The 27,157-nt window shown below is 36.3% G+C and overlaps 1 long non-coding RNA gene and 1 pseudogene across 2 annotated transcripts in view; both read right to left on the reverse strand.

The window, feature by feature from the left end:
- Positions 1-11,305, reverse strand: part of LOC144368108 (uncharacterized) — a 138,973-nt gene extending 127,668 nt beyond the window's left edge. For both annotated transcript variants that reach the window (XR_013427883.1, XR_013427882.1), the window contains exon 1: positions 11,211-11,305. This is a non-coding gene — a long non-coding RNA (uncharacterized LOC144368108). The remainder of the gene's footprint in view (positions 1-11,210) is intronic.
- Positions 11,306-18,472: 7,167 nt separating this feature from the next.
- LOC101962810 (gem-associated protein 5 pseudogene) lies at positions 18,473-22,261 on the reverse strand (annotated as a pseudogene).
- Between the last annotated feature and the right edge of the window lie 4,896 nt (positions 22,262-27,157).

The raw sequence follows: 27,157 nt of genomic DNA on the forward strand, positions 1-27,157 counted from the left end.
GGATGGTACTAGCGGATCTCAGAAATGACTATCTCCCAAATTAACAAGTGAATTACAACTCCAGACAGAGAACAGGTGGAATGTAGCCTTTGAATTACCTCTTTAAAAGTCCCTTGTTCCTGCTGATGGGCAGAATCACAATAAATGTGGGCAAAGATGTCGGGACTGCACATTGGTGCAACCACTATGGCAAACGGTATGGAGATTCCTCAGAAAACTTGGAATGGAACCACTATTTGACCCAGCTATCCCACTCCTTGGTTTATACTCAAAGGACTTAAAATCAGCATACTACAGCGATGCAGCCACATCAGTGTTTATAGCAGCTCAACTCACAATAGCTAAACTGTGGAACCAACCTAGCTGCCCTTCAACAGATGAATAGATAAAGAAACTGTGGTATATATACACAATGAAATATTACTCAGCCTTAAAGAATTATGAAATTAAGGCATTTGCCTAAGTGGGCGGATCTGGAGAATATCATGCTAAGCAAAATAAGCCAGTCCCCAAAAACCAAAGGCCAAATGTTTTCTCTGATACATGGATGCTTATTCAAAATAAGGGTCAGGGGGCTAGAAAAGAATAGAGGTACTTTGGATTAGGTAGAGTGGAGTGAAGGAAGAGGAAGGGATATAAATGGAAAAAAAAAGAAGAATTTTGGATTTGAAAGGAAAGCGAGGAACTGGGAGATAGGCAAACAAGAAATGAAAGACGGAGACTAGACAGAGATATACAGGAGAGTTTATTCATCAGAGCTGACAAATAAGGGCACATCTCTCCATAGACAAGAGAGGCAAAACAGGATTGATGTTCAGGACTTTTATGGGGCAGGCTCAAGGATTAGAGCCAGGTGGGTCCTAATGCAGGTGGTGAAGTGCTGGGTTGGAATGAGGGAGTGATGAGCTTTTCTCAGAACCTCCCTTGGGCAAGAAAGCAAAATTTTTCTTAAAATGGCAGCTGTCACTTAAGATGGCTTTCCAGATGCTAAGCAAAGATTTTGTATACTTTTTTTTTCTATTGAGATAATCATGTGGTTTTTTTTGCCCTTTAATTGATATCCTATATTATGTTAATTGGTTTTTAGATCTTAAGTCAATCTCATATTCCTGGGATAAATCCAATTTTATCACAGCACATAGTTTTTATATTTAATAAAATAGTTAATATTTTGTTTTGCTAGTATTTTCTTGAGGATTTTCGCCCCTACAGTCCCTGGGGTTTTCTTTCTTTTTTGATATTGTCTTTGTCTGATTTCAGTATCAGGATAATCATACCTTCATAAAGTATATTATTTCTGGGGGTGGAGGGGGAGAGACTATCAGAGTCACAATCTTTAAGTCCATTTGAGACTTACAAATCTTTCTAACCTCTTACAGTGATGAACTTGATCTGTTTTTCACTGATATGAGTTACTGTCTTCATGGTTTTCAGAGACTGGCTGAAATACTAATTGCTTTTGTTTTGTGCTAATTGTTTACAAAAAATAATGTTGTGCTTTCTTGGTTTATTGTTGTCTTAGCATGATCCCTGCCCTATATATGCCTTGTCCAGTCACCTGCTATTAGCCACTGTGGACCTCTGAATTGCTCTAATACTGAATATCCTCAAGGACTCTGGGTTAATTCCCCCAATTTTATGCTCTTTCAACAAGAAGCAGCTTGGAGATGTTGTCACCCATTTTTACATAGAAATGGAATGTAGAAATTGACAGTGGGGAAATGTAACAATGGTCCACTTTATGCTTTGAATATAGCTCTTCTCTGCCACTTCAACTTAGTATTTAAATGGGCATGTTTCTCTTCCTCTCTGGTCCTCCACTAATCTTTTCCCATTCCTAATCTTAGGAGAAATAAGATTACCTTTCATTCCCATTTAGGCAGATTTATTTGTCCTTGAGTACACACCCACCATAGAAATAAAGTAATCCAGACTTTGGGGATGGTACTAGAGGATCTCAGAAATTACTATCTCCCAAATTAACAAGTGAATTACAACTCCAGACAGAGAACAGGTTGAATGTAGCCTTTGAATTACTTCTTTAAAAGTCCCTTGTTCCTGCTGATGGGCAGAATCACAGTCTCTAGGATAGGAGTCCCCTGTGTTTCTCCTTTGTTAGCAAAGCAATAAAACTTTTTCTGTTCTCTCAAAAAAAAAATACATACATACATACATACATAAATGAAGTCCTAATACTGAAAAGGCAGAGACTTTGCCTATTTTATTCACCAATTCCTGCAAGGCATCTACATATTTGTCAAAAGAATGAATGCTAACCAACACTTGGCCCTTGCCTCTGCTTCCTCTCCTCTAATTGAACCATATCCTCTTGTTCTATGGCTTTAATTAGTGGGCTTTCAATTTTGTCAAAGACCACACTGTGTTATAACTTTGTCAGAAAACCATCTCCCTTATTCCTTCTCCACTTTTAACCCCACCCACTTCAGCCTCCTTCCTCTACTTTCTGACAACAAGCCTCTCTTTTAAAATGCCACATCTACTGCCCTTCTTGTTTCCCTCTCCCCACATTCAAACAAAGTGAACCCCTTTTGTTCATATACTTGCCCTCCCCATCAATCCTCAACTATTCAGTGATTTCTTTGGGCAGGGGAGGACTACATCCTGAGGACAGTAAAAGAGAGAAAGGAAAGGACAGAGTATTAAACATTCTAACATACTCATAAATACACAGATATACTCCTCTCCCTTTTTTCCCCTCTACACCCAGTCAGTCACCAATCCTATCATTGCCAATTCTTAATATCTTAAAGAGCCTCTGCTTATCTCTTCTTGCCTTCTGCATTTCTTACCAGGATTCCTCACAAAACTCTTTTACAAATAGAGCCAGTTCTTACACCTGTTGAAGGCACCTAGGTTCAAGGAGAGGGACCTGAAGTACCATGCAACTCCATGTTATGCTCAAATTCAGGACCCCCAAAGACCACCAGAGACCCAAGATTGATGTAAGCAGCAAAGAGGTGTTTATTGCGAGCTAGCTTGGTCCTCCGCGTGCACACACAGCAACTGGTGACGCTGAGAGGCCCCGAGCCCAGGGTTTGCAGCATTTTTATACATTTTTTGGAGAGGGCAGAAATTTCACATACATCATAGCAAATCATCACACACCGCGGGAAAATCAAATAACAACTCTAAAACATGATTAGCACATTCACTGGCGGGAACAAGTTGGGTAGGGGTGATTGGTCAGAACAAAAGGGGTATTGGTTTGAACTGATTGGTTTGAGCCAAGAGGGGTGTACGTGCTGAACTACATGGTTTCCCAATATGTTATCAACCACCATAAACTACTGGGAGGGTCATCTGGCATCCCAGGTATTTCCCTGTCTCATGCTGATTGGTGGCTGCTAGTGGGTTACTATGGATCCCCACCTAGCCTGACTGAGTCAGGGACACCTGGGGCAGCAGATCTCTCCTGTTATTTGTAGATACACAACTTAGCAGGGTGAGAATGTGCCTAGGAGTGCTCTGTGGGTTTTTCCAAGGACAAAGGTCATGTCCCTTTCTTGGACAGGCTGTGCTCTGAGATAGAGGCTGGTTTTTCATCCACTCTCAGGATCAGGGTTGAAGGGCACTATTAGAGAGCCTGTGTACCCGAAGGGACAGAGTGTTCTAATTTACAAGTGTTTTTCTAATTCACACAAGACTTCAGTGCTAGCAACCCAGACCTATTCCAACCACCATCACCTTGTATCCAGTCTTTCTAAAATGAAAAATCTGATCCTGTCACTCTTTAAAACCTTCTAATGACTCTCCTTTGCACTCAGAACAGTCTCATCCCCACAGTATAATTGATAATGAGTGCCCTTAAGTCCTTCTCCCGTCTGCCCTCTCCAGTCTCACATCTCCTCACATCACACACAGGGATCCATCCCTATGACCTGGAAGGCATCTAGTTCTCTGAATACCTTCCAGGAGCTCTCTCTCCAAGACTGGTAGGTGCTTATCATTCTCTATCAATGCCTCCTCTCCAATATTTGTCCACATCCACACCAACACTCACCTGGGCAAGTCCTGCTCAATCTTAGGTCCTGGGAAGCATTCCCTAACTCCATCTCCTGTCCCCACTGGCTTAAATTCCTCTAACCCACCTCATTCTCATCCCTGGAGTTTACTTTAACTGTTTGTATCATAATCACCATTTATTTGTCTTTATTCCATTCAGGAAATAAGAATCTTAAGGGCAGGAGACAATCCTTTATTCATTGTGATGCCTCAAAAACATCACTATGCTTTTAAGTAAATATTTGTTAAATTATAGCATGAAGTCCATCTTCTTCTAAGTATCAATTTTAATGAATCAGTCACAGGACTGATAAAAGGATCACAAATAGAAGCCAATAACAACCTGAAAATCATGGCATAAGCTACAGGAAGGAAATATGATATCTTTAGACATAAATGCTGAGTCATCCCATTTAAATTAAGGAAAACATACCTTGAACTATATCCTCATTGTTACTACAATAACAAACTTTGATTTGATGTTTCCTCTTAATTAATCTCCCAACTAGCCTTCAGCCTGCATTTAGGTTGATTCAGATCTTAACGTGAATTTTCTTTCATTTAATATGTTCTTTCCATTCCCACTTCCCCCATGACCCTTTCCACATCTGCCTGTGACTTTGGTCTTTCAAATCAGCTTCAAAGATTTAAAGGCCAGACTCATCCAAAAGCAGCCAAAAAACTTATTTCAATCTTGAGAAATTCAACCCCTCTATACATTGCTACATCCTATATAAACAATAGCACTGATCCACCCAGCATTCAAACCCAGAAGTCATTTTTTCTTTTGAAATTGCTGTTCCATCTACTTGATTTTTAATTACTAAATCTATTTCTTCAGATCTCTTTTCATCTCTTCAGAGAGGCCTACCTGACAACCCAGTCACTATCATTTTTTTCCCTTTGTACATTTCTCAGTGGTGACTTCTTTTTCTTTCTTTTTTTTTTTTTTGGTTCTTTTCAGTTATAAATAACAGTAGAATCCATTTTGATATAATTATACAAGCATGGAATATATCTTATTCTAATTAGAACCCCTGTCTTGTGGGTGTACATGATGGTGAAATTCACTGTGGTGTATCCATATATGTGCATAGAAAATTTATGTCAGATTCATTCCACAGTCTTTCTTTTTACTATCCACGCCCCTTTCCTTTCATTTCCCTTTGTCTAATCCAATGAATTTCTATTCTTCTCCTCCCACCTCCCTTACTCTGGGTTAATTTTCATATATCAGAGAAAACATTTGACCTTTGGTTTTTTGGGATTGCCTTATTGCACTTAGCGTGATATTCTCCAGATCTATCCATTTACTGGCAAATGTTGTAAAGTCATTCTTCTTTGTGGCTGAGTAATACTCCATTGTGTATATATACAATATTTTCTTTATCCATTCTCTGTTGAAGGGCACCTAGGTTGGTTCCATAGTTTAGCTATTGGGAGTTATGCTGCTATAAATATTGATGTGGCTGTGCTGAGGGCCATTGCCATGTAGGAATGACACATCGATATTTCCTTGCCAGCGTACCCCATGTTAAATAGACTTGCCTTGGAAATTTGCTATGACCTTGCATGTGTGTTTGAGAAAGGTGACCCTGCTCAATGACCAGGGTGGATCCAGGATTAAGGTGTATCCTGCAGTTTTGAGGAAGTATCCTGCTCCTTGGGTTTAGGGTGTTCCCGGTTTAAGACAATAGGAGTTTTAGGGAAGTTGGAGGTTGAAGATTATTGCTGCTGGGATTAGGGTGTTCCTGCTGCTTGTTCCCATTGAGTTCTCGTGAGATTGAAATGGGATTTGGAAAAAAGCCTCATGGAGTAGGTGAAGGGGGCGGGCAGAACTTGGATTTCCGCAGAACGTGTTTGTAGAGGCCGGTGTGAGTTCGGGAATAAAGGATTGCTGTTTGAATCTACAAGGTGTGTGGTGGCTCGTGATTCTGTGCCAAGCCGAGACATTGGCATGGCTGTGTCACTATAGTATGCTAATTTTAAATCCTTTGAATATATATACCCAGGAGTGGTATAACCAGGTCAAATGATGGTTCCATTTCTAGTTTTCTGAGGAATCTCTATAATGCTTTCCAGAGTGTTTGCACCAATTTGCATTCCCACCAGCAATGTATGAGTTTATATCCTTTTCCCCATACCCTCACCAACATTTATTGTTACTTGTGTTCTTAATAATTGCCATTCTGACTGAAATGAGATGAAATCTCAGTGTAGTTTTAATTTGCATTTCTCTAAAATTGCTGGAGATCTTGAACATTTTTTCATATATTTGTTGACCATTCATATTTCTTCTTTTGAACAGTTTCTGTTTGGTTCCTTTGCCCATTTATTGATTAGGTTATCTGTTTTTCTACTCTTTTTTCTGGAGCTTAGTATATACAAGGTTTGGTTATTTACTAGATGAATTTTCACAAGCCAAATACATCCATATAATTAAGACCAATATTAAGAAAAGAACATTACCAGCATCCCAGATGCCCCCTTTCTGCTCTCTTCCAGTCATCATCTCCCACAAAGATACCTATTATCTTGACTTCTAACAGCATAGACTGTTTCTGCCAGTTTGTGGGCTTTATCTAAGTGGAATCATCTAGAGTTCATACTCTTGTCGATGACTGCTTTCACTCAAATATATATGTGAGAGTCACCTATATCACTGTGTAGTGTTACATTTTGTTCATTCTCATTAAAGTACATTACAAACTTATTAAATTCAACACTATAAACTAACATTGAAATATAAACTCATGTTTAATATTCTTATATGCATGTAACAAAAATTTTTCAAGGAAATTTAGATCCATTCTAATTTTTCACTCTTTTAAAATGATGTTCTCTATAAATCAATATTCTTATAGCAAAATCTTAGTTCATATCTTTTACTAGTTTTTTTAGGAAGAATTTCTAGAAGTGAATTTTCAGAGACAAGAACCTTTTTTTACTTTTTTAAAATTCACATTGGCAGTTTACTCTAAAGAAAGTGTTAGCAACTCATTTTACTATTAACTGTATATGATAGTATTTTCCTCTTTAAATTCTCACCAAATTGGATATTACTGTCCTTTTAAAATTTTTGTCACTTAATATTTAAAATATTTCATTGTGGTTTTTATTTTAAATTCTTTACTCACTAATGAATTTATAGTCTTCCATATGTTTATTGGCTGTTTTATTTATGAATGGCATTTATGTCTGATTCATCTTTTAGGTAAAATATTCATCTTTTCCTTATGGATTCATTAGGCAGAATTTGATTCTTTATCTAATCAGGTTTTCTATGACTGGTTCTACTTTGATGATTTGTATTTGCAATATGAAATTTGCCTATTTTATTATGATATTTAAATGAATGCATACTTTGGAGGTTTTAATTTGTGTTTTTCTAATGACTGATTCATTTAGATTTTAAACTGGATTAGCAACATTTTAAAATTCTGCTCTGAATCTGACAGTTCGTAAGATTGAAATATATCTTTTTAAAAAATTTTTTAGTTGTTGATGGACATTTATTTATTTATTTATGGTGTTGAGAATTGAACCCAGTGCCTCACATATGCTAGCAGGTGCTCTACCACTGAGTTACAGCCCCAGCCCCAGATTGAATTATATCTTGCATATATAATTAGAAAGGTTTCAACTGTTTATATACACACAGAACACATTCATAATCAAATTTTATCTTTCATTTTATTTAATTTGGAACATTCAATATGGATTAGAGAGGAATAGGCCTGTAAAACATATCACTTTGATTCCCCTCTTTGATTCAGCTAATCTGAAAGACCATAAACTATTTTTGTGCCCAGAACTTCCAACACTGTCACTTTATTGACAGGAAGACCTTCTAACAAAGTTCTGTGAAAAGGAAGACCTTCAACAAAGGTTTTTTTTTTTTCTTAAAAAAAAAAACACTTTTTTTCTTTAAATATAAAAAAGGAATACAAATCAGTAAATATCAGAAAAGGAGACTTACTACTGGCATAAATTAAAAATGGAGAAAACTTTACAACCCAAGGCCAGGAAATGGAAGGATGTGGAATTTCAAAGATTTAAATTATTAGAATATCATTCTAAGGCCATGAAATTAAAGGGCTGCAAATGATATACTTATTATTAAAGCTAGTCTTTTAAAGTTCCAGTTGTATTTAAAGAATCACATTGTATGCACAGGTGAGACTCCATAAAGACTAATACTTGCAAAATATATTACCATTGAATTTTTCCCCCACTAAGAAAAGAGGAGAAAATGAGTTTCAATGTATGTTATGAAGAAATTTCTTAATTAAAAACAGATATTATGAATAAATTTCTTAGATTTTTATTGAAAATGAGATTATTTAAATGTGATAAGTAGAGGCTGAAATAAATTTTAGAGGAGATTTTCTTTTTTTAATTTTTTATTTGTTCTTTTTACCTATATATGACAGTAGAGTGTACTTTGACATACATACATGGAGTATAACTTCCCATTCTTGTGGTTGTACATGATGTGGAATTTACTGGTCTTGTATTCATATATGAACATAGGAAACATATAACAAAGTTATATCTGATTCATTCTACTCTTTTCTATTCCTATCTCTCTCCCTTCCTTTCATTCCCCTTTGTATAATCCAATGAATTTCTATTCTTCCCACCACCACCCCCTTAAAATTTTGTGTTAGCCTCCCCATATCAGAGAGAACATTCAGCCTCTGATTTTGGGGGATTGGCTTATTTCACTTAGCATGATAGTCTCCAGTTCCATCCATTTACCAGCAAATGCCATGAATTCATTCTTCTTTATGGCGGAATAATACTCCATTATATATATATATATATATATATATATATATATATAACATTTTCTTTATCTATTCATCTGTTGAAGGGCACCTAAATTGATTTCATAGCTTATCTATTGTAAATTGAGCTGCTATGAACGTTGATATGGCTGCAACAGTATAGTATGCTGATTTTAAGTCCTTTGGGTATATTCTGAGGAGTGAGATAACTGCATCAAATGGTGGTTTCTGAGGAATCTTCATATTGCTTTTTAGAGTGGTTGCACCAATTTACAGTTCCACCAGAAATGTATGAGTGTTCCTGTTTCCTCACGTCCTCACCAACATTTATTGTTAGTTATATAGAAAACATTTTCAAAGTACAAGTTTTTATTTTTTAGGTGGAAGCCTGACATTTACTTTTGCTTAAAGTAAGTGTTACTGGTAAAGTTACTTTTTATAAGAGTTTTATGAACAAATAAGTATCTATGAATCAATAAATAAACTAATAATAACCAAAGATCCATGAATTTATTCATCAAACATTATTTGTATCCAATTTGTAATAAGCTGTAGCAACATTCTTTAAATTTAAAACACCTATTCTGTGGTATTTTAAGGATCTACATGTAGAAAATATATATAAATTTCCTAGCATAAAATCTAGCAAATAGTAAATATTCAACAATGTAAGTTTTCCTTTCTAGTTTTCTTAAGCATAAAACTGCAATAATAAATCTCTTCAAAAATAGTCATGAGCACTAGTATGGCAATATGTAAAACAGTAGATGTGTAACCAACCGAGGTGATTCTGCAATCTGTATACGGGGTAAAAATGGGAGTTCATAACCCACTTGAATCAAATGTATGAAATATGATATGTCAAGAACTATGTAATGTTTTGAACAACCAATAATAAAATTTAAAATATAAAAAAAATGGCATTTAGGTCACATCATGAATTTAAATAAATAAATAAAATGAATAGTCATGGGAAATAAAAATGAAGTAGCTACTGTAATTTATAAGCACCTGTCAAAATGATCACACTTAGTATGTGCTCAATCATTTTTTCCTGTCTTCATATCATTTCCTTTCTAATGTTTGCTGAGTATCTACTATGGTCCTGAGCTATCAGGATAAATGTGACAAATGTAATCCCCACTCTCTTAGAATTAATCTCAGACTGAAAAGAAGTGAAATTAATCAATTACAATTACAACTGAATTCTAAGAAGAAGAAGAAGAGGAGCTTTTGTTGTCAATTGGCTTTTAACTCTGTTAATGCAGTGCCAGGCACTAAAAATTCAAAAGTTCTCCATAGTTGTTTTAATTTGCTTTGGGAAATTAATGAGCCCATTTTCAGCATGTTTACAGATATCTCAATAAGGCCCTGATTACCCCTCAGTCTTTTCATTTGTGTAGTTTTTATGTTTCTTGGCTTTCAGAAAGAGGTAAATGTCTATTAATGACTATTTTGCTGTAGCAATATTCAAACTTCCTAAATCAGAATAATAAATGGTTCTTTAATTTAGTTCAAATACATAATAACATTAGCTGTCTTGGTATACAGAACATGACCCTGTGAAGGAGAAATATTAACAAAAGTGTCATCTGATTATTGTCATAGAAAAATACCTCACAGAATTATACAGGTGTAAAGCAGTTGTTTACTTGCACTTATTTTTGTATAAAGTTCCCTATCTTTATCACATCTCCTTCACCCCTTCTTCACCTCCTGACTTTTCACCTCTGATTAATAAAGTCACTTCTTCAGGTTCAAGTGAACTAACAAATATTTTTTGAGTGCCTATTAGTTGCACAAAAATTTTATGTTTCAAATGCTCATTGCATGGGAGCAAAGTTCTTAGCCCTCTCACATTAGTCCATGAGAACAGACTTATAATTTATCATGCATGAGTAGTATCTGTTTAGCAAACTTTAATGACTGAGAAAGGAGAATGATCACTTCATTTTGTGTAAGGGGTGTGGTGGGAAGGGAAGGCAGGTGAATAGAGGGAGAGGTTCCCCCTGAAGAAGAAGAAACTATAAAAGATTCTGAAAGAGGGAGTCTCAGCAGAGGCCTGGCAGGGTCAGTGCAGTAGGCCAAGGAAGGCCAGTTAAGCAGATGAGAAAGGCCCAAGAAGTGGTGGATATGGCTAAGCCCCAATGAATATAGCAGTGACTAGCAGAACAGTGCTTCTTTTGATCATCACTCCACATTATATCTTTGAAATGAGAAGTGATAAAATATAATAAAAGAGCTTCTGTATAAGAGAAAGTCATCAATCCTTAGGCTAGATGAGGAACCTACAACTTTTCACAGGAAACAAGGGTAATACTTGAGCTGCCAGAGATTTACCCCTTAACCATGTTGATCCTACCCAGTTTCCTTATGAATTACCACTTCTTCACTTACCTGTTTGCTTGTATATTTGTTTTTCCCAGGCACCTTGTACTTGTTGCTTTTCTGCTTGGAATATTGTTTCCCTAGATATTCAAACTGCTAAGTTTCCTCATTATTTAAGCCTCAACTCAAATGTCATCTCTTGATAAGACTCTCATATTTATTATCCTCTTTAGAAAATAAGAACCTTGAAGATAGGGACTCCATCCAGCTTGCAATTTAGTGCATTTACAAAGCCTAGAATGATTCATACAGGCACTGGATAAATACTTGTTCATGAATTTCAAAAGTTTTTTTAATATTTAGATCAGTTATTCAATTATTTATAATTATAAAGTCTACAACACGTGTCTTTTAAATGTGTACCTACCAAACTTTGTGCTTTGTCCTCAGGGTATAAAGGTAAAAAGATTCTAACTAGACAGTAACATAACAGAAATAGGAGAGTTCAACTCTCAAACCCCCATAGAAACACCAATTATACAAACACCCATGGATAAGAATAAGAATGCCTTTATGAGGGCTTAAGGGTCCAACTAAAAGGTTTGAAGACCTCAGTGGAGAAAAAAATATCCAGGAATAGATGCATTAAAGTGTAAACCAGTATTACTTTACACATGTCACCCTTTTCCAAAGCAGCAGAGCTTAGTGCAAATAACATCTCTTTGCTTATGGGTTTTTTTCCCACAGGGGAAGAAAGTAAAGATGAAATAAGCACCCAACTCCCCCCATTGTGGGACAATGCCCCAAAGACTACTTATATCTCACTCTACCCAGAATACTGAAAGGATTAGCACAGCTGAATCATTTGAGGAAAACTAGGAATGGGAAAATGGGGTAGTAACTCACAGAATTCCAAACTCAGAATAGCCCACAGACTCTATAGGCCACTTGCAGACTCTATCAGGAGTCTAAACCACAGACCACCCACACAAATAGCTGAAACACATCCTAGTATGCCACATAGACCCTCACCATCATAAGCATCCCCATAATCTTTCCCAGATTGCATCCCAAACTCTATCCTGTAGACAGTGCACATGTTCCCCTATAGATGGCAGAAATTAGCCTCCACAAACAGCACATATATATCAGTAAATGGCTCAACTTTGCTGAATTGGAAGAAGATACACAATCTTGATCATTCAGGGTACTATATTAGAAGAAATAAATTAGAGGCTCTAAGAAACTGGCTTATTTTTGTGGGATCAAGAAAAGGCTCACAAGGGCTGGGGTTGTGACTCAGTGGTACAGCACTAACCTGGCATGTGTGAAGCACTGGGTTCGATTCTCAGAACCACATATAAATAAATAAATTAAATAAAGGTTCATCAACAACTAAAAAAATATTTACAAAAAAAGAAAAGAAAAGGCTCACAATCCTAATCTTTACCCACCTAAGAAGGAACAAGAGTAGTAGAGTGGATATAGCAGTAGAAAAGTTCTAAAAGATCTCCAAATCTTTAGTCAATCTGAGTAGTGAAGGTATTTCTTCTCCAAAGCTACTCAGCAAAGAATGGAGCATGTGACTGCTTTTTCAGATGAGAAGAACACAATGTAAGTATTCAAGGAACATGGAAAAAAAAAGAAAATATGACACCACCAAAGGAACAAAATAAAGCTCCACTGACTGACCATAAAGAAATGGAGGTATATAAATTGCCTAACAAAGAATCCAAAACAATAGTATTAAAACTCAGAATACTAAAATAGAATACAAATATATAAATTATTGGTATCAGGGAAACCATGCATAAAAAAATGAGGCATTCAAAACAGAAACCATAAAAACAATCAAACAGAAATTTTGCAGCTGAAAAATACAATGACTTAAGTGAAAAATTCCATAGAAAGCTCCCACACCAAAGTTAATCAAGTAACATAAAGATTCAGTAAACTCAAAGATAGAACATTTAAAAATTTCCACTCAATCAGAAAAAAAAGAATTAAGAAAAACTACAAGATTTATAGGATATCACCAAGTAAACTAGTAAATGTATTATAAGAGTACCAAAAGAAGCAGTTGAGAAAGGTCAGAGGGAGAAAGGGCAGGAAGTTTTTTAAAGAAATGATGACAGATGAATTTCATGACTACTTTTCCTATTTCTATGAGGAATGCCATTGGGATTTTGATTGGAATTGCATTACATCTGTATAGTGCTTTTGGAAGTATGGTCATTTTGACCATATTAATTCTGCCTATCCAAGAACAAAGGAGATCTTTCCATCTTCTAACATCTTCTTTAATTTCTTTCCTTAGCATTCTGTAGTTTTCATTGTAGAGGTCTTTCACCTCTTTTGTTGATTCCCAAGTATTTTTTTTTGAAGCTATTGTAAATGGGGTAGTTTTTCTTGTTTCCCTTTCAGAGGATTTGTCACTGATATACAGAAATTCTTTGGGTTTCAAATGGGTGTTGATTTCGTATCCTGCTACTTTGCTAAATTCATTTACTAGTTCTAAAAGTTTTCTGGTGGAATTTTTGGGTCTTCTAGGTATAGAATCATATCATCAGCAAATAGTGCTAATTTGAGTTCTTCTTTACCTATCCGTATTCCTTTAATTTCTTTCATCTAAATGCTCTAGCCAGTGTTTCAAGAACTCTGTTAAATAGAAGCAGTGAAAGAGGGCATCCTGTCTTGTTCCAGTTTTTAGAGGGAATGCTTTCAATTTTTCTCCATTTAGAATGATGTTGGCTTGGGGCTTAGCATAGATAGCTTTTACAATGTTGAAATATGTGTGCTGTTATCCCTAGTTTTTCTAGTGTTTTGAACATGAAGGGGTGCTGTATTTTGTCAATGCTTTTTCTGCATCTATTGAGATGATCATATGATATGATTCTTATCTTTAAGACTATTGATGTGATGAATTACATTGATTGATTTCCGTATGTTGAACCACCCTTGCATCCCCGAGATGAACCCCACTTGATCATGGTATACTATCTTTTTGGTATGTTTTTGTGTTAAATTTGCCAGAATTTTATTGAGAATGTTTGCATCTATGTTCATTAGAGATATTGGTCTGAAGTTTTCTTTGATGTGTCTTTGCCTGGTTTTGGAATCAGAGTGATATTGGCCTCATAAAATGAGTTTGGAAGTACTCCCTCTTTTTCTATTTCCTCATTGGTATTAGTTCTTCTTTAAAGATCTTGTCAAACTTGGCTATATATCCATCTGGTCCTTGGCTTTTCTTGGTTAGTAGGCTTCTGATAGTATTTTCTATTTGGTCACTTGAAATTGATCTGTTTAAATTATATATATCATCCTGATTCAATTTGGGCAAATCATATGACTGTAGAAATTTGTTGATGCCAAGAGACACTGCATCTATTAGAAGAAAAAGTAGGCCCAAATCTCCATCATATCAGATTAGGCCCCATATTCCTTAATAAGACTGCTATGGTGCAAGAATTAATATTAAAAATCAATAAATGGGATAGATTCAAACTAAAAGCTTCTTCTCAGCAAAAGAAACAATCAGTGAGGTGAATGGAGAGTCTATAGTATGGAAGCAAATTTTTACCACATGCATTTCGGATAGAGCACTAATTTTTAGGATATATCAAAAACTCAAAAATCTTCACACACACACACACACACACACACACACACACACACACACACACAAAAAAAATAACCCAATCAATAAATGGGCCAAGGAAATGAACAGACACTTCTCAGAAGAAGATATACAATCAATCAACAAATATATGAAAAAAATGTTCAACATCTCTAGGAATTAGAGAAATGCAAATCAAAACTACTCTAATATTTCATCTTACTCCAGTCAGAATGGCAGCTATTAAGAATACAAACAATAATAAGTGTTGGCGAGGATGTGGGGGGAAAGGCACAAACATTGCTGGTGGAACTGCAAACTGGTGCAGCCAATATGGAAAGCAGTATGGAGAATCCTTGGAAAACTGGGAATGGAACCACCATTTGACCCAGCTATCCCACTTCTTGGTCTATACCCAAAGGACTTAAAAACAGTATACTATAGGGACACAGCCACATCAATGTTTATAGCAGCACAATTCACAATAGCTAAACTGTGGAACCAACCTAGATGCCCTTCAGTAGATGAATGGATAATAAAAATGTGGTATATGTATATAATGGAATATTATTCAGCATTAAAAGATAATAAAATCATGGCATTTGCAGGTAAATAAATGAAATTGGAGAATATGATATTAAGTGAAGTCAGCCAATCTCAAAAAACCAAATGCTGAATGATTTCTTTGATTCAAGGCTGATGATTCATAATGTGGTAGTGGGGGGACATGGGAAGATTAGATTAACTCTAGATAGGGCAAAGGGGAAAACGGAAGGGAGGAGTAAGGAGTTGACAGGGGGGTAGGAAAGACAGTAGAATAAAATGACATCATTACATGTATGAAAACAAATGAATGGTGTGACTCTACTTTGTGTATAACTAGAGATATGAAAAATTGTGCTCTATATGTATAATATGAATTGTAATGCATTCTGCTGTCATATATAACAAATTAAAATTAAAAATGAAAAAAAAGAAATAATGACAGAAAACTCCTCTAATCTGGGGGATGAAATGAATATCCAGATCAATTAATCTCAAAGAATTCCTAATATATTGAGTGTAAAGAAGTTCTTACCAAGTTACATTATAATCAAGTTTTCAAAAATCAATGATAGAGATATATCACTATTCAGAAAACTCATAAAACTATCAGTGGTTTCTCAGCAGAAATCTAACAAATCAGGAAAGTAGGATGATGTAGCACTGAAATAAAAAGCTGTCACAACCAAGAATACTTTATCTGATGAAACTATCCTTCAGGAATGAAGTAGAGATAAAGATGTTCACAAATAATCAAAAGCTAAGGCAATTCATTGCCGTTAGATTTGTCTTTACAAAAAAAATGTGTTAATGGGAGTTCTTCGAGTTGAAATGAAAGAATTAGCAACAGAAAAACATATAAGATACAAGATTCACTAGTAAAGGTAAATATACTATCAAATTCAGAAAACTATTATGATAATGATGGTACATAAGTCACTTCTAACTCCGGCATAAGGGTTTTTTTAAGTATTAAAATATAGTTACAATCATTTCTTAGTAGATACACAATATTAAAAGGTTTAAGTTGTGATATCAATAAATAAAATGTGTGGAAGATAAAAGTAAAAGTGTTAGCTTTTTTTCTTTTAAATGTGGCTGAGGTTGTTTAACCCTTAAAATAGATTTTTATAACACAGTTTTTAATGTAAGCAATCTCATGGTATTCACAAAAAAAACTATAATAGGCACACAAAAGAGAAAAAGAAAACTTTAAAGATATCACTATAAAAATATCATCAAATCACAAAAGAAAGTGGAAAAAAGAAACAGAGGAACTGTAAAACAGAAAATAATTAACAAAATGATAATATTTAAGTCCTTATCTATCAATAATTATTTTAAAGTAAGTACATTAAATTACCTAGTCAGAAGATGTAGATCAGCTAAATGTATAAAAAAAACAGGATCAAATTATATACAAGGTAAAATAAGAGACTCCTTTTAATGTTAAGGAAATATATAAGTTGAACATTAAGGAATTAAATAAGATATTCCAAGAAAATGATAACTCTAGTAAGAGAGCAGGATTGGCTATACTTTCATCAGACAAATAAATTTGAAGTAAAAAACTGTAAAAAGAGACAAAAATGTTACATAATAAAAGGATAATAAAAAGGATTCCATTCATCAAAAATATATAGCAACTATAAATATGTATTTGCATTCAACATTAGCAAACCTAAATATGCATAACAAATATTAGCAAACTGAAGGGAGAAATGAATAGCAATATAACAATAATAGGGGTCTTTAATCCCACATTCAACAATGGACAGACCATTCAGGCAGAAAAATAATAAAAGAAAAATTGGATTTGAACACTTTAAGTCTAATAGACATAACAGACCTACACAGAACATTCCATCCAAGAGCAATCATTATTTCATATTTTTTTTTTAGAATTTCCAGTTTGATAACTGCTCTTTACCCATGTGGAATGGAATAAACTTTTTTATTTTAGGAGATTGTGGAACTGCCATCCAGTATGTACTTAAGCCATGCCCATTTATCTTTGTATTCAAGAAGATTCTATACCCCTGGAGCACTACATCCTCTTGTGAAAGTTCAGTTATTATGTAAATAACTATGAGGATTTAAATTTTACTGTGTTTCCTTTTTGGGATTCAGCATTTTTTAAATGCTAAAGCTAGGCACACATAAATGTCTTCTAAACAAAATTGTCTCACAAGATTTTTCCTTCTTTGAGAATTCCTGTCAACGAATTTCATTCTTGCTGCTCACAACTCCAACCTTAGAAATTAATTGAAAAACTAGATACTCTAGTAAAAAAGCCTTCACAATGAACCTTAAAAAAAAAAAAACAGTTCAATTATTGGGAAGGAGTAACCCCTCTGCCACCTAGATTGTCTAATTTTTCTGTCTTAGTAGCTGGATATGAAATGTTGTTCAACTGTGTAAATGACCACAGAGGAGATATTAAGGATTTGTAATTAAATAGTATTTAGAGTTCCTTTATGGTAAAAATAGGAGTCAAATGATCCAAAAGTCATATATGTAAAATTAGAAATATGAACTTTTCTTCATAGAGTATTTTTGGCTTTAATTCTCAAAAGGATTCTGTAACCCCAAAAGATTAAAAACCACGGAAATAATTTCTTCCTGTGCTACTTGGTCACCATCAATTGTTTGTTATAAAACTGGAAGGATTACACACATATGAGTTACTTATTTGTTCCTCTAAAACTTTAGTAAGTGATTTGTCCAAATAAGCAATTCCATAAAACAATATCAAAATTTCAGCCTAAAATTCAGGGTAAAGAGTCAACACGATGAGGAAGGCCTATGTCACATTCAAACTTTAGTCTTTGAAAGAGTAGAAGAGCCTAGGTTAACAAAAAAATTTAAACAAATCTATATCAATAGTCATAAAATGTGGCAATTTCACCTCCAATAAGAATAAAATGTTTACAATCAGGCGAAATATTTATAAAAGTAGCTTGTGTTCAAGAACATAATGCTTTGGGTGATTACAAAAGTTTCTCATCTTTGGGTGAAGAGATGACACAATTACTCCGCAGGTATTTGTTCTGAACAACTACTGCTGGTTTTTCATGATCTTGAGCCCCAAGTCAATTCCACTGTGTCTAAGGGTAGACAGTTTATTCAAGCTTAACCCTTACTGTTTTAGTTTGGATTACTGTAAACACATCTAGGGATCAGAGTGAATGCCTGGCAAGGTGTAACTGCAGAGATAAAAAATGTCAATAATTCTGTGGCATGTTTCTTCAAGGTCCCTGAAAGTTCGTGTGCAGAAGGTCTGGCAGTGTCTTTTATATGCTTTAGTGTTGCTGTATTTCTGAAGGAGCTCTTGGGCCTGTTGCAGCACTTCTTGGATCACACAGCAGGACACTGGGACTTGATATGAAGCAGGATGAGGCAGTACTCCTGCACATTTGGCAAGGGCCAGATCTTAAATACTCTCAGGAAATTTAGTCATTCTTTCATTTGTCTCTGTAAGGCTTTTGGTTCATTCAGGCAAAGAGACTCTCTCATTTTTTTTTATTCTTTACATGGGCTCTGAGGACTAGCAAGGTCCTCTTCTTTCTCTTCAGGTTAATTCTTATCAGGACCATTGGATGTGCATTTACAGAGCTGACTCTTCTGGTGTTGATGGGTCATTTCAGCCAAAGTCTCTTGGACTTCAGCAATAGTTTTTCATGAGTTCTGGAAACTGGCAAGCTTTTCTGAAAAGAGCTCCTTACAAGCACTCAGCATTTGCTTACTTTCTTCTGTGAATCTCAATTGTAGTCCTGCAGGTCTGCTTGGGCTTTGGGTGAGAAGCAGCTTCAGGGTCAGTCTTTTTAGCTCTGGAACTGTCCACCTGCTCAATAGAGAGTATCCTCCTATGACCGGCCCTTACCCAGTCACTGGACTTGGGGCAAGGCCTGGAGAGAGAGAACACTGGATTTCATACTGACACTCATAAATACAAAAGGTCTCCAAACTTTTGAAAGCTGATATGGCTGGGGATTTATGGCCGCCCAGTTTGTCTCTTAGGTAGTCACAGCCATCAGGGAGAAAGGCTGAGTAGATGTCTTGCATGATGGTGAACTTCCCAGAGTCGTAGCTCTGAATCACAAGCTAAAGCAATGCTTGTATGCCTGTGGCCCAAAAGTGGTAAAATGAGGAGCTTCTGCCTTCTAGAAACTGCTTTTCATCCAGATGCCTTCATAGTAGCTCAAGCAGACAACACCAGTCTCTGACTCTGTAGGCTTTCAGGCAGCTGCAAGTCTTCCTGGGTTCCCACCCAATTCCTGGCTAGAAGCAGCTCTTGAGTATATCTGAAAGCCAGAGAAGCAGACAACCCATTTCTCCTACAATTGCAGACAGGTCTGCAGCCATCCTAAGTGATGCTGCATCTCCCTTTTTGGCCAAACTTTGGTGGCATCATAAGGGGGAGTATCTCCTAAATAGCATTTGGCTGCTATGGCATAATGGCCATCTCTTTCTAGATGGATCTCCAGGTGAGACACTGGTCCTTCAGGATAAGATCCTCAGGGTGTAACCAGGCATTGGCAACTGCAATAGCTTCCCTGTAAAAATGGTTTGACCTGAGTAGCTCCACAGCTTCATACACTTTGTGAATAGAAAGTAGATGAGAGGCAGCCTTGATACTGATCCTGAAAACACAACTGTTTGGCAAAGGCTTCTACAGCCCATAGCATACATGGTAGAGAGCTGCTGGTGCCATAGCCACAGATTGTTTTTCAGCTCCCCTCTGATACTGTTTGGAAAATACCCTTTAGATCTCCTTTCCAAAGCATGAACTGGTGAAATAACTCTGCGTGGCCATTTTTCAAGTGACATTTTCCTTCAGTTTCATTCTATACAAGGCAGCCCTGCCTGTGGAAAGCCCCAGGTGAAATCTTTCCTCAAGATCTGCAGACACATCCTCATTTAGCTCTTTGCAGTGCTTTGCAGTTGCTAGTACCAAATAGTCCTGATAAATCTCCTCTTTAGACCTGTAGCCTAGGCTTGAGCTCAGAGGAAGCATGGAACAAGCTTTTCTCTGTTTGATTAAGGCTTCTGGCTTCTTTTAGGTGGCTCCTTTTTCAGGAAAGAGATTTTTGTCATTAACCATGACTTTTGACTTTTCAAAGCATGAGGAAACTGGAGTACTAATAACTGGTTCTTTAGAAACCATTGAAGTGAGGCCACAAGGTGACTCTGGCTCCTGTGCTTCCTTCTCCCCTTCTTGGTCTGACAGGCCATTCTAACAGGTCCTGAGTTCTCCTTTGTGCTCCTTTCTTAGCTCCTATCAAGTGACTCTTGCTTTACAGGCACTCACAAGGTGGGCTTTTTCTTCTTTTTGGACTTTGGCTTCGGTTGAGAGAGCCATTTTTTCTCTAATTCAATACTTTTTTGGTCATGAAGAGGCCAAGAATGAGCTTGCATGGAAGTCAGCCATTTGTACACACCGAAGTCACCTCCCCCTGAGTAGATGCAATCTGGATCCAATAAGGACTATGCCACACAAAGAGGCTTTTACTGGAGAATATCCCATACCTGGTATGATATCCCATACCATCACAGAAAGCAGACACTAGCCTTCCATCATGATGTAGGCTCCATGCCAGACTAGTAATCTTAGCTGTATGTCCTGAGAGGGTCTAGTAGGCTCTATAATGGTCACTAGAGACTCAAGATTGCTCTCTAGGACAGTTTTCAGATTGTTCACATAAAATGACCACATTGTTGGAGACAGAGACTATTAGAGAGCTTGGCTACACCTGGCTGTCATGATCATGATGCCAGGAAATGGTATTCACAAGCTTGTGACTATGTTGGATGGTCCAGATCAGTCTCAGGTTGGGAACCTGAAATATTTCTATTAATCCATCTTCATTGTCAAGGGCTAGGGATATAGTTCAGTTGCTAGAGTACTTGCCTTGCATGCACAAGGCCCTGGGTTCAATCCCCAGCACCACACACACAAAAAAAAGCAGTCTTCCATCTTCATTGCCAAGAGCCATGATTTTGCCATCTGCTTTCCAGCTGATTTATGTGTATACAGCAATCTGTATTTTGATAGAATTGATTCCCTGATGGGTTTATTGATGTCAAAGGCTCCTCCACTCAGTTTTCAAGGCTTATACTATAGGACAATCCCTTCCCCTCCATAGGTGTATAAATTGAGGGAAGGTCTGTCCCCTTCTCCTCTGAGTAACATTGGGGATGCTTGTTGTCCCCAAGCTAATGTGTACACAGTTTTCTTATGATATGTGCTAGAAATTTGTGGATGTTTGTTAGAGTAAATGTCACTTTTCTGTCATCAGTTCCAAAAGCTAAGTAACTTTCCTTGTTTGAGTGCCAGCACAGCACTGTAACGTTGGACTTGACCCTGCCAAAAGTTTTTCACATCATAGTTATTCTTTATGGAGAGTGTATTCCATACATGGATCATGCCATGCCCAATGCCTATGGCCAAACAGCCCACATCCAAAGGAGAGAAAGCCAGGCTGTAGGCAAAACCACCAAGGGAAGGCAGGGTCCAGCATCACTCCAGGATGGCCAGGTCCCGACATTTTACATTTGTATCCACTGATGTGGAAAGAAGCAGCTGTTTGTCATCCTCAGTTTGCAAGGGACATAAATTAAATGAAATTCTAGAATGAGCCTGTCCTTCTGATGAAGTGAGAAAGAGGATATATTTCTGTCTCCAAGACTGAGTGAGATCCCACAGCAGCAGTTCACCTCAAAACCAACTTGTCACCAGGTGCATTGGCTGATCCCTAGGCCAGCAAAGTGTCAACCACAGGCATTCTTTGACAGTTGGATCTATACCCTGTCCTCTTCTCTTCATAAAGGGAAGTTTCAAAATCATCACTCCTCTGTCTTGAGAGCAGTTGCAGAATGTGGCCTTGAGGTGGACTCCAAACCTGTGAATAACTTCTCCTTTCTTATGAATGTAAATTATAACCATTATGCCATTCTTGTAGCAGACAGCGATTAAAGCTTCATGATGACATGAACAAGTATGACAGAAAATTGCCCTTGGTTCTACAAAGAGGTGCTGGCTGTCATTTCTGTTAAACCAATAACAGAAAACTACTCCTTTTTCATCCCGGGATACTATTAAATCCTTTACTCAAGGAGACCAATGCAATGTTAATTTGGTATACTGATGTAGTGCATGAAAATCCAAGATTTTCACGGTCCCATCACTGGAGCTGGTGGCACAGAGGTTGTATTGACCAGGATGATGAGAAAATGTGAAGCCGGAGACTCTTTCAGTGTGTCACCAACTCTCCTATGATTCTAAACATGGGAGTCCCCAGGGTCGTGCCTGCTCCTGAGCCCATGTGCCCAAGGAAGATGGAGGTCCAGGCCATGAAACCAAAGAGGCCCCCAGCACTGCATCGCTGCAGTGGGTGCCTAACAGTTAAGGGAGGGAGGAAGTGTCCACAGTTTCTGCCCCAGAATCAACGGCAGCAAGGCTGAAGGAAGCAGCCACAAGGATGGATCATTGGGAGCTCCCGAATACATTATTTTCAAATATACCTGGCGTATTCCCCAAGATAGAACATATGTTAGACTACAATGCCAGTTTTAACACATTTAAGAGGACTGAAATTATATCAAATACCTTTTATGACCACAACAGTATGAAACTGGAAATCAATAACTGGAGAAAAACTGGAAAATTCAAAAATATATGGAATTTCAATACCACAATGCTAAACAACCAATGGTTGAAAAAAATCAAAAGGTGTTTTTTAATTAGCTTTTGCATTGCTGTGACCAAAATACCTGACAAGAACAAGTTAGAGGAGGAAAGGTTTATTTGGGTGTCCACAGATTCACAGTTCTGTCTATAGAGATTGCCAACTCTATTGCTCTGGGCCCAGGGTGTAGCAGCTCATCATGAGGGAAGGACATAGCAGAGGAAAACAGCTCAGTTCATGGTGAGGTCAGAAGGAGCCTTAGGAATAACAACTCTTCCAGGGCCCACCCCCAGGGACCTACCTCCTCCAGTCATGCCCACCTGCCTACAGTTAGCACCCCATCAGTCCATTCAAACTAGGATGAACTAATTAGATTACAGTTCTCATAAACTAATCGTTTTACCTCTGAATACTCCTGCACTATGAGGACACCTCATATTAAAACTATAATAAAAGGTAAATATATAGATACACAGATATATATAATAAGTGTGGGTAGTGTGTGTCTTAAGATGAATAAAAATTGAAACAGAATAGACCAAAACTTGTGGGATATGGCAAAAGCAATTATAAGAGAGATTAAAAACAAACAGAAAGAAAGAAAGAAAGAAAGAAAGAAAGAAAGAAAGAAAGAAAGAAAGAAAGAAAGAAAGAAAGGAAGAAAGAAAGAAAGAAAGGAAGGAAGAAAGAAAGAAAGAAAGAAAGAAAGAAAGAACTCAAGTAAAGGACCTAACATTATGCATAAAGGAACTAGACAAAGAATAATAAGTCCAAAATTAGCAAAAGTATGAAAATAGTAAAGATTGGAGCAGAAATAAGTGAAATAGAGACTCAAAATAAAAAAGAAGAGATCAAGAGTTGGTTTTTTTAAAAGATAAAAAAAAATTGACAAACGCTTAGCTAAAACTAAGAAAATAAGGGAAAAGACTCAAATAAATAAAACCATACATGAAAGACGAGACATAACAACTGATATTTCGAAAACACAAAAGATCAGGATTACCATGGACAATAAATGCCAACAAACTGGATAACTTAGAACAAATGAATAAATTCCTAAAAGCACACCTATTGAGCCCAAATTATTTAAGAAAAATAAAATAGCTGAAAAGACCAATAGCAAGTAAGGAGATGGAATCATTAATCAAAAGCCTTCTAACAAAGAAAAGTTCAATAGGAAGCTTTACAAGGTGATGGATATGTCTATGATTTTAAAGGTGAAGATGGTTTTATGATTAAATACTTATCCCAAACTCATCAAGTTGCAGACATTAGATGTACATGGCTATTAATAATAATTATACCTCAATAAAGCAGTTTTATTTTTTAAAAAAGATTCTATATAATGGAGGCACACAACTTTAAGTATTCAATCACAACTTAACAAAAAAAATCATTGAACAAATTTAATATATAAGTTGGGATAAACATTTGGTTTTAAAGGAAGTTTCCATCATCTGCTTGGGACTTTTGATCTTGATAATAAGCTTGATTATATGGAAAGGATTAAATAATAATCAACTGACCTTAGGTGATATATCAGTTTAAAAAAAATCAAAATCCAGGACCAGTGCTAATGGCAACACCAACAAATTAAAGAAAATAATTGGTCAAAAGTTAAAATCTACAACTGGTTGGCATATCTTTTTCACTAAAACATAGTGTATAATATAACAAATTTCATATTGAAGAGATATTTTGCATAAGAGATATGTATTAAACATCCCAATTTTAAGAAATAATTTCAAATTTCAGTATGTCCAAGTCAGATATACCAAAAGCTATGAGAGTTACATATATTCACTGAAAATAATATTTCTGGTTTAATTTTAAACACTGCTTTAAAGTGTATTACATAAGTCACTAAAGTAAGAGACTGAAAAAAACCTTAGCATATGGAAATATCTCCCATGTTCTTGGAGAGGCAAAATTAATGTTGTAAAAATATTAATGTCCATACTACCAAAAGTGCTATACAGATTTAATACAATTCCTATTAAAATTCCAATGATGTTCTTCATAGAAATAGAAAATACCATGATGAAATTCATTTGGCAAAATATGAGCCCCAGAATAGCCAAAGTAATTCTTAATGAGAAAAGTGAAGCAGGAGGCATCACACTCGCAGACCTTAAATTATACCTTAGAGCTATAGTAACAAAAACAGCATAGTATTGGCACCAAAACAGACATGAAGACCAATGGAACAGAATAGAAAACACAAGACAAACCCACATACATAATTATCTCATTCTAGACAAAGGTGCCTTAAACATACATTGGAGAAAAGATAGTCTCTTTGTTGAACAAATGGTGCTAGGAAAACTGGAAATCTACATGTAGCAAAATGAAATTAAACCCCTATCTCTCACCATGCATAAAAATCAACTCAAAGTGGATCAAGGACCTAGGCATTAGACCAGAGATCCTGCACCTACTAGAAGAAAACACTCCATCATTTCAGCTTAGGAAATGACTTCCTCAACAAGATTCCTAAAGTGCAAGAAGTAAAATCAAGAATCAATAAATGAGATGGTAACAAACTAAAAAGCTTCTTCACAGCAAAGGAAACAATCAAGAATGTAGATACCCTACATAATGGGAGAAAATGTTTACCCACCTGCACCTCAGAGCATTAATCCAGGATATATAAAGAACTCAAAAAACTTAACACCAAAGATATAAGTAACACAATCAATAAAGAGACTAAGGAAATGAACAGACACTTCACAGAAGAAATACAAATGATCAAAAATATATGAAAAATGTTCAACATCTCTAGCAATTAGAGATGCAAATTAAACTACATTCATATTCCACCTCATTCCAGTCAGAATGACAATTATCAAGAATACAAGTAAACAATAAATGTTAGTAAGGATGTAGGGGAAAATGTGCCAAAGGCCAATGTCTCGGCTTGGCACCAGAATCACGAGGCACTCACAGCTTTGTAGGTTCAAACAGCAATTCTTTATTCCAGCTCTCACACCGCCTCCACACAGGTCCAGGGGCAAACGCATTCTGCCGTCTACCCGCACAATTCACCTACTCCACGAGGCTCTCTCCAAATCCCATTTTAATCTCACGAGAACTCAACAGGAACAAGCAACAGGAACACCCTAATCCCAGCAATAATCTTCAACCTCTAACTTCCCTAAAACCCATTATCTTAAACTGGCAACGCCTTAAACTCAAGGAGCCGGTTACTTCCTCAAACCTGATCAGCTCTAAACCCGGATCCGCCTTGGTCCTTGAGCAAGGTCACCTTATTAAAGCATGCATGCAATGTCCCATCAAATGTCCTCTAAGCAGCATGGGGTACGCTTGGCAAGGAAATTTCGATGCGTCATTCCTACTCGGTAATGGCCCTCAGCAAAAATGGACACTCAGACATTGCTGTTGGGACTACAGATTGGTGCAACCACAATGGAAAGCAGTATGGAGAGTCTTCAGAAAACTTGGAATGGAACCACCATTTGACCCAGCTATCTCACTTCTTGGCATATATCCAAAGTAGTTAAAACCAGAAGCCACATCAATTTTTATAGCAGCTCCATTCACAATTCTTAAGCTCTGGAGCCAATCTAGGTGCCCTTAAACAGATGAATGGATCAAGAAAGTGTGGTATATATTACTCAGCAATAAAAAAGCAATAAAAAAGAATGACTTTTGCCAGTAAATGCATGGAACTGGAGACTATCATGCTAAGTAAAATAAGCCAATTCCCAAAACCAAAGGTCAAATATTCTCTTTGATATCCCAATGCTAACATACAACAAGGCAGGGAAGGGAAGAATAGAAGTTCAGTAGATTAAACAAAGGGGAATGAAGGGAAGAGAGGGAGAATGGGAATGGGAAAGACAATAGAATGAATCTGACATAACTTTCCTAAGTTCATATGTGAATATATCACCAGTGAAGAATGAATCTGACATAACTTTCCTAAGTTCATATGTGAATATATCACCAGTGAAACGTCACATCATATATCACAGGAATGGGATCCTAATTAGAATAAGTTAAACTCCATGTATGTATAATATGTCAAAATACACTCTACTGTCATATATATCTAACAAAAACAAATAAAACAAAAAATAATTTAAAATGTTTTATGTAAGTAACATTTATTATGAAAAATGTGATAATATAGAAAAGAATTAAAGAAT

The sequence above is a fragment of the Ictidomys tridecemlineatus genome, chromosome 11, assembly GCF_052094955.1.
Source record: "Ictidomys tridecemlineatus isolate mIctTri1 chromosome 11, mIctTri1.hap1, whole genome shotgun sequence".
NCBI lineage: Eukaryota > Metazoa > Chordata > Mammalia > Rodentia > Sciuridae > Ictidomys > Ictidomys tridecemlineatus.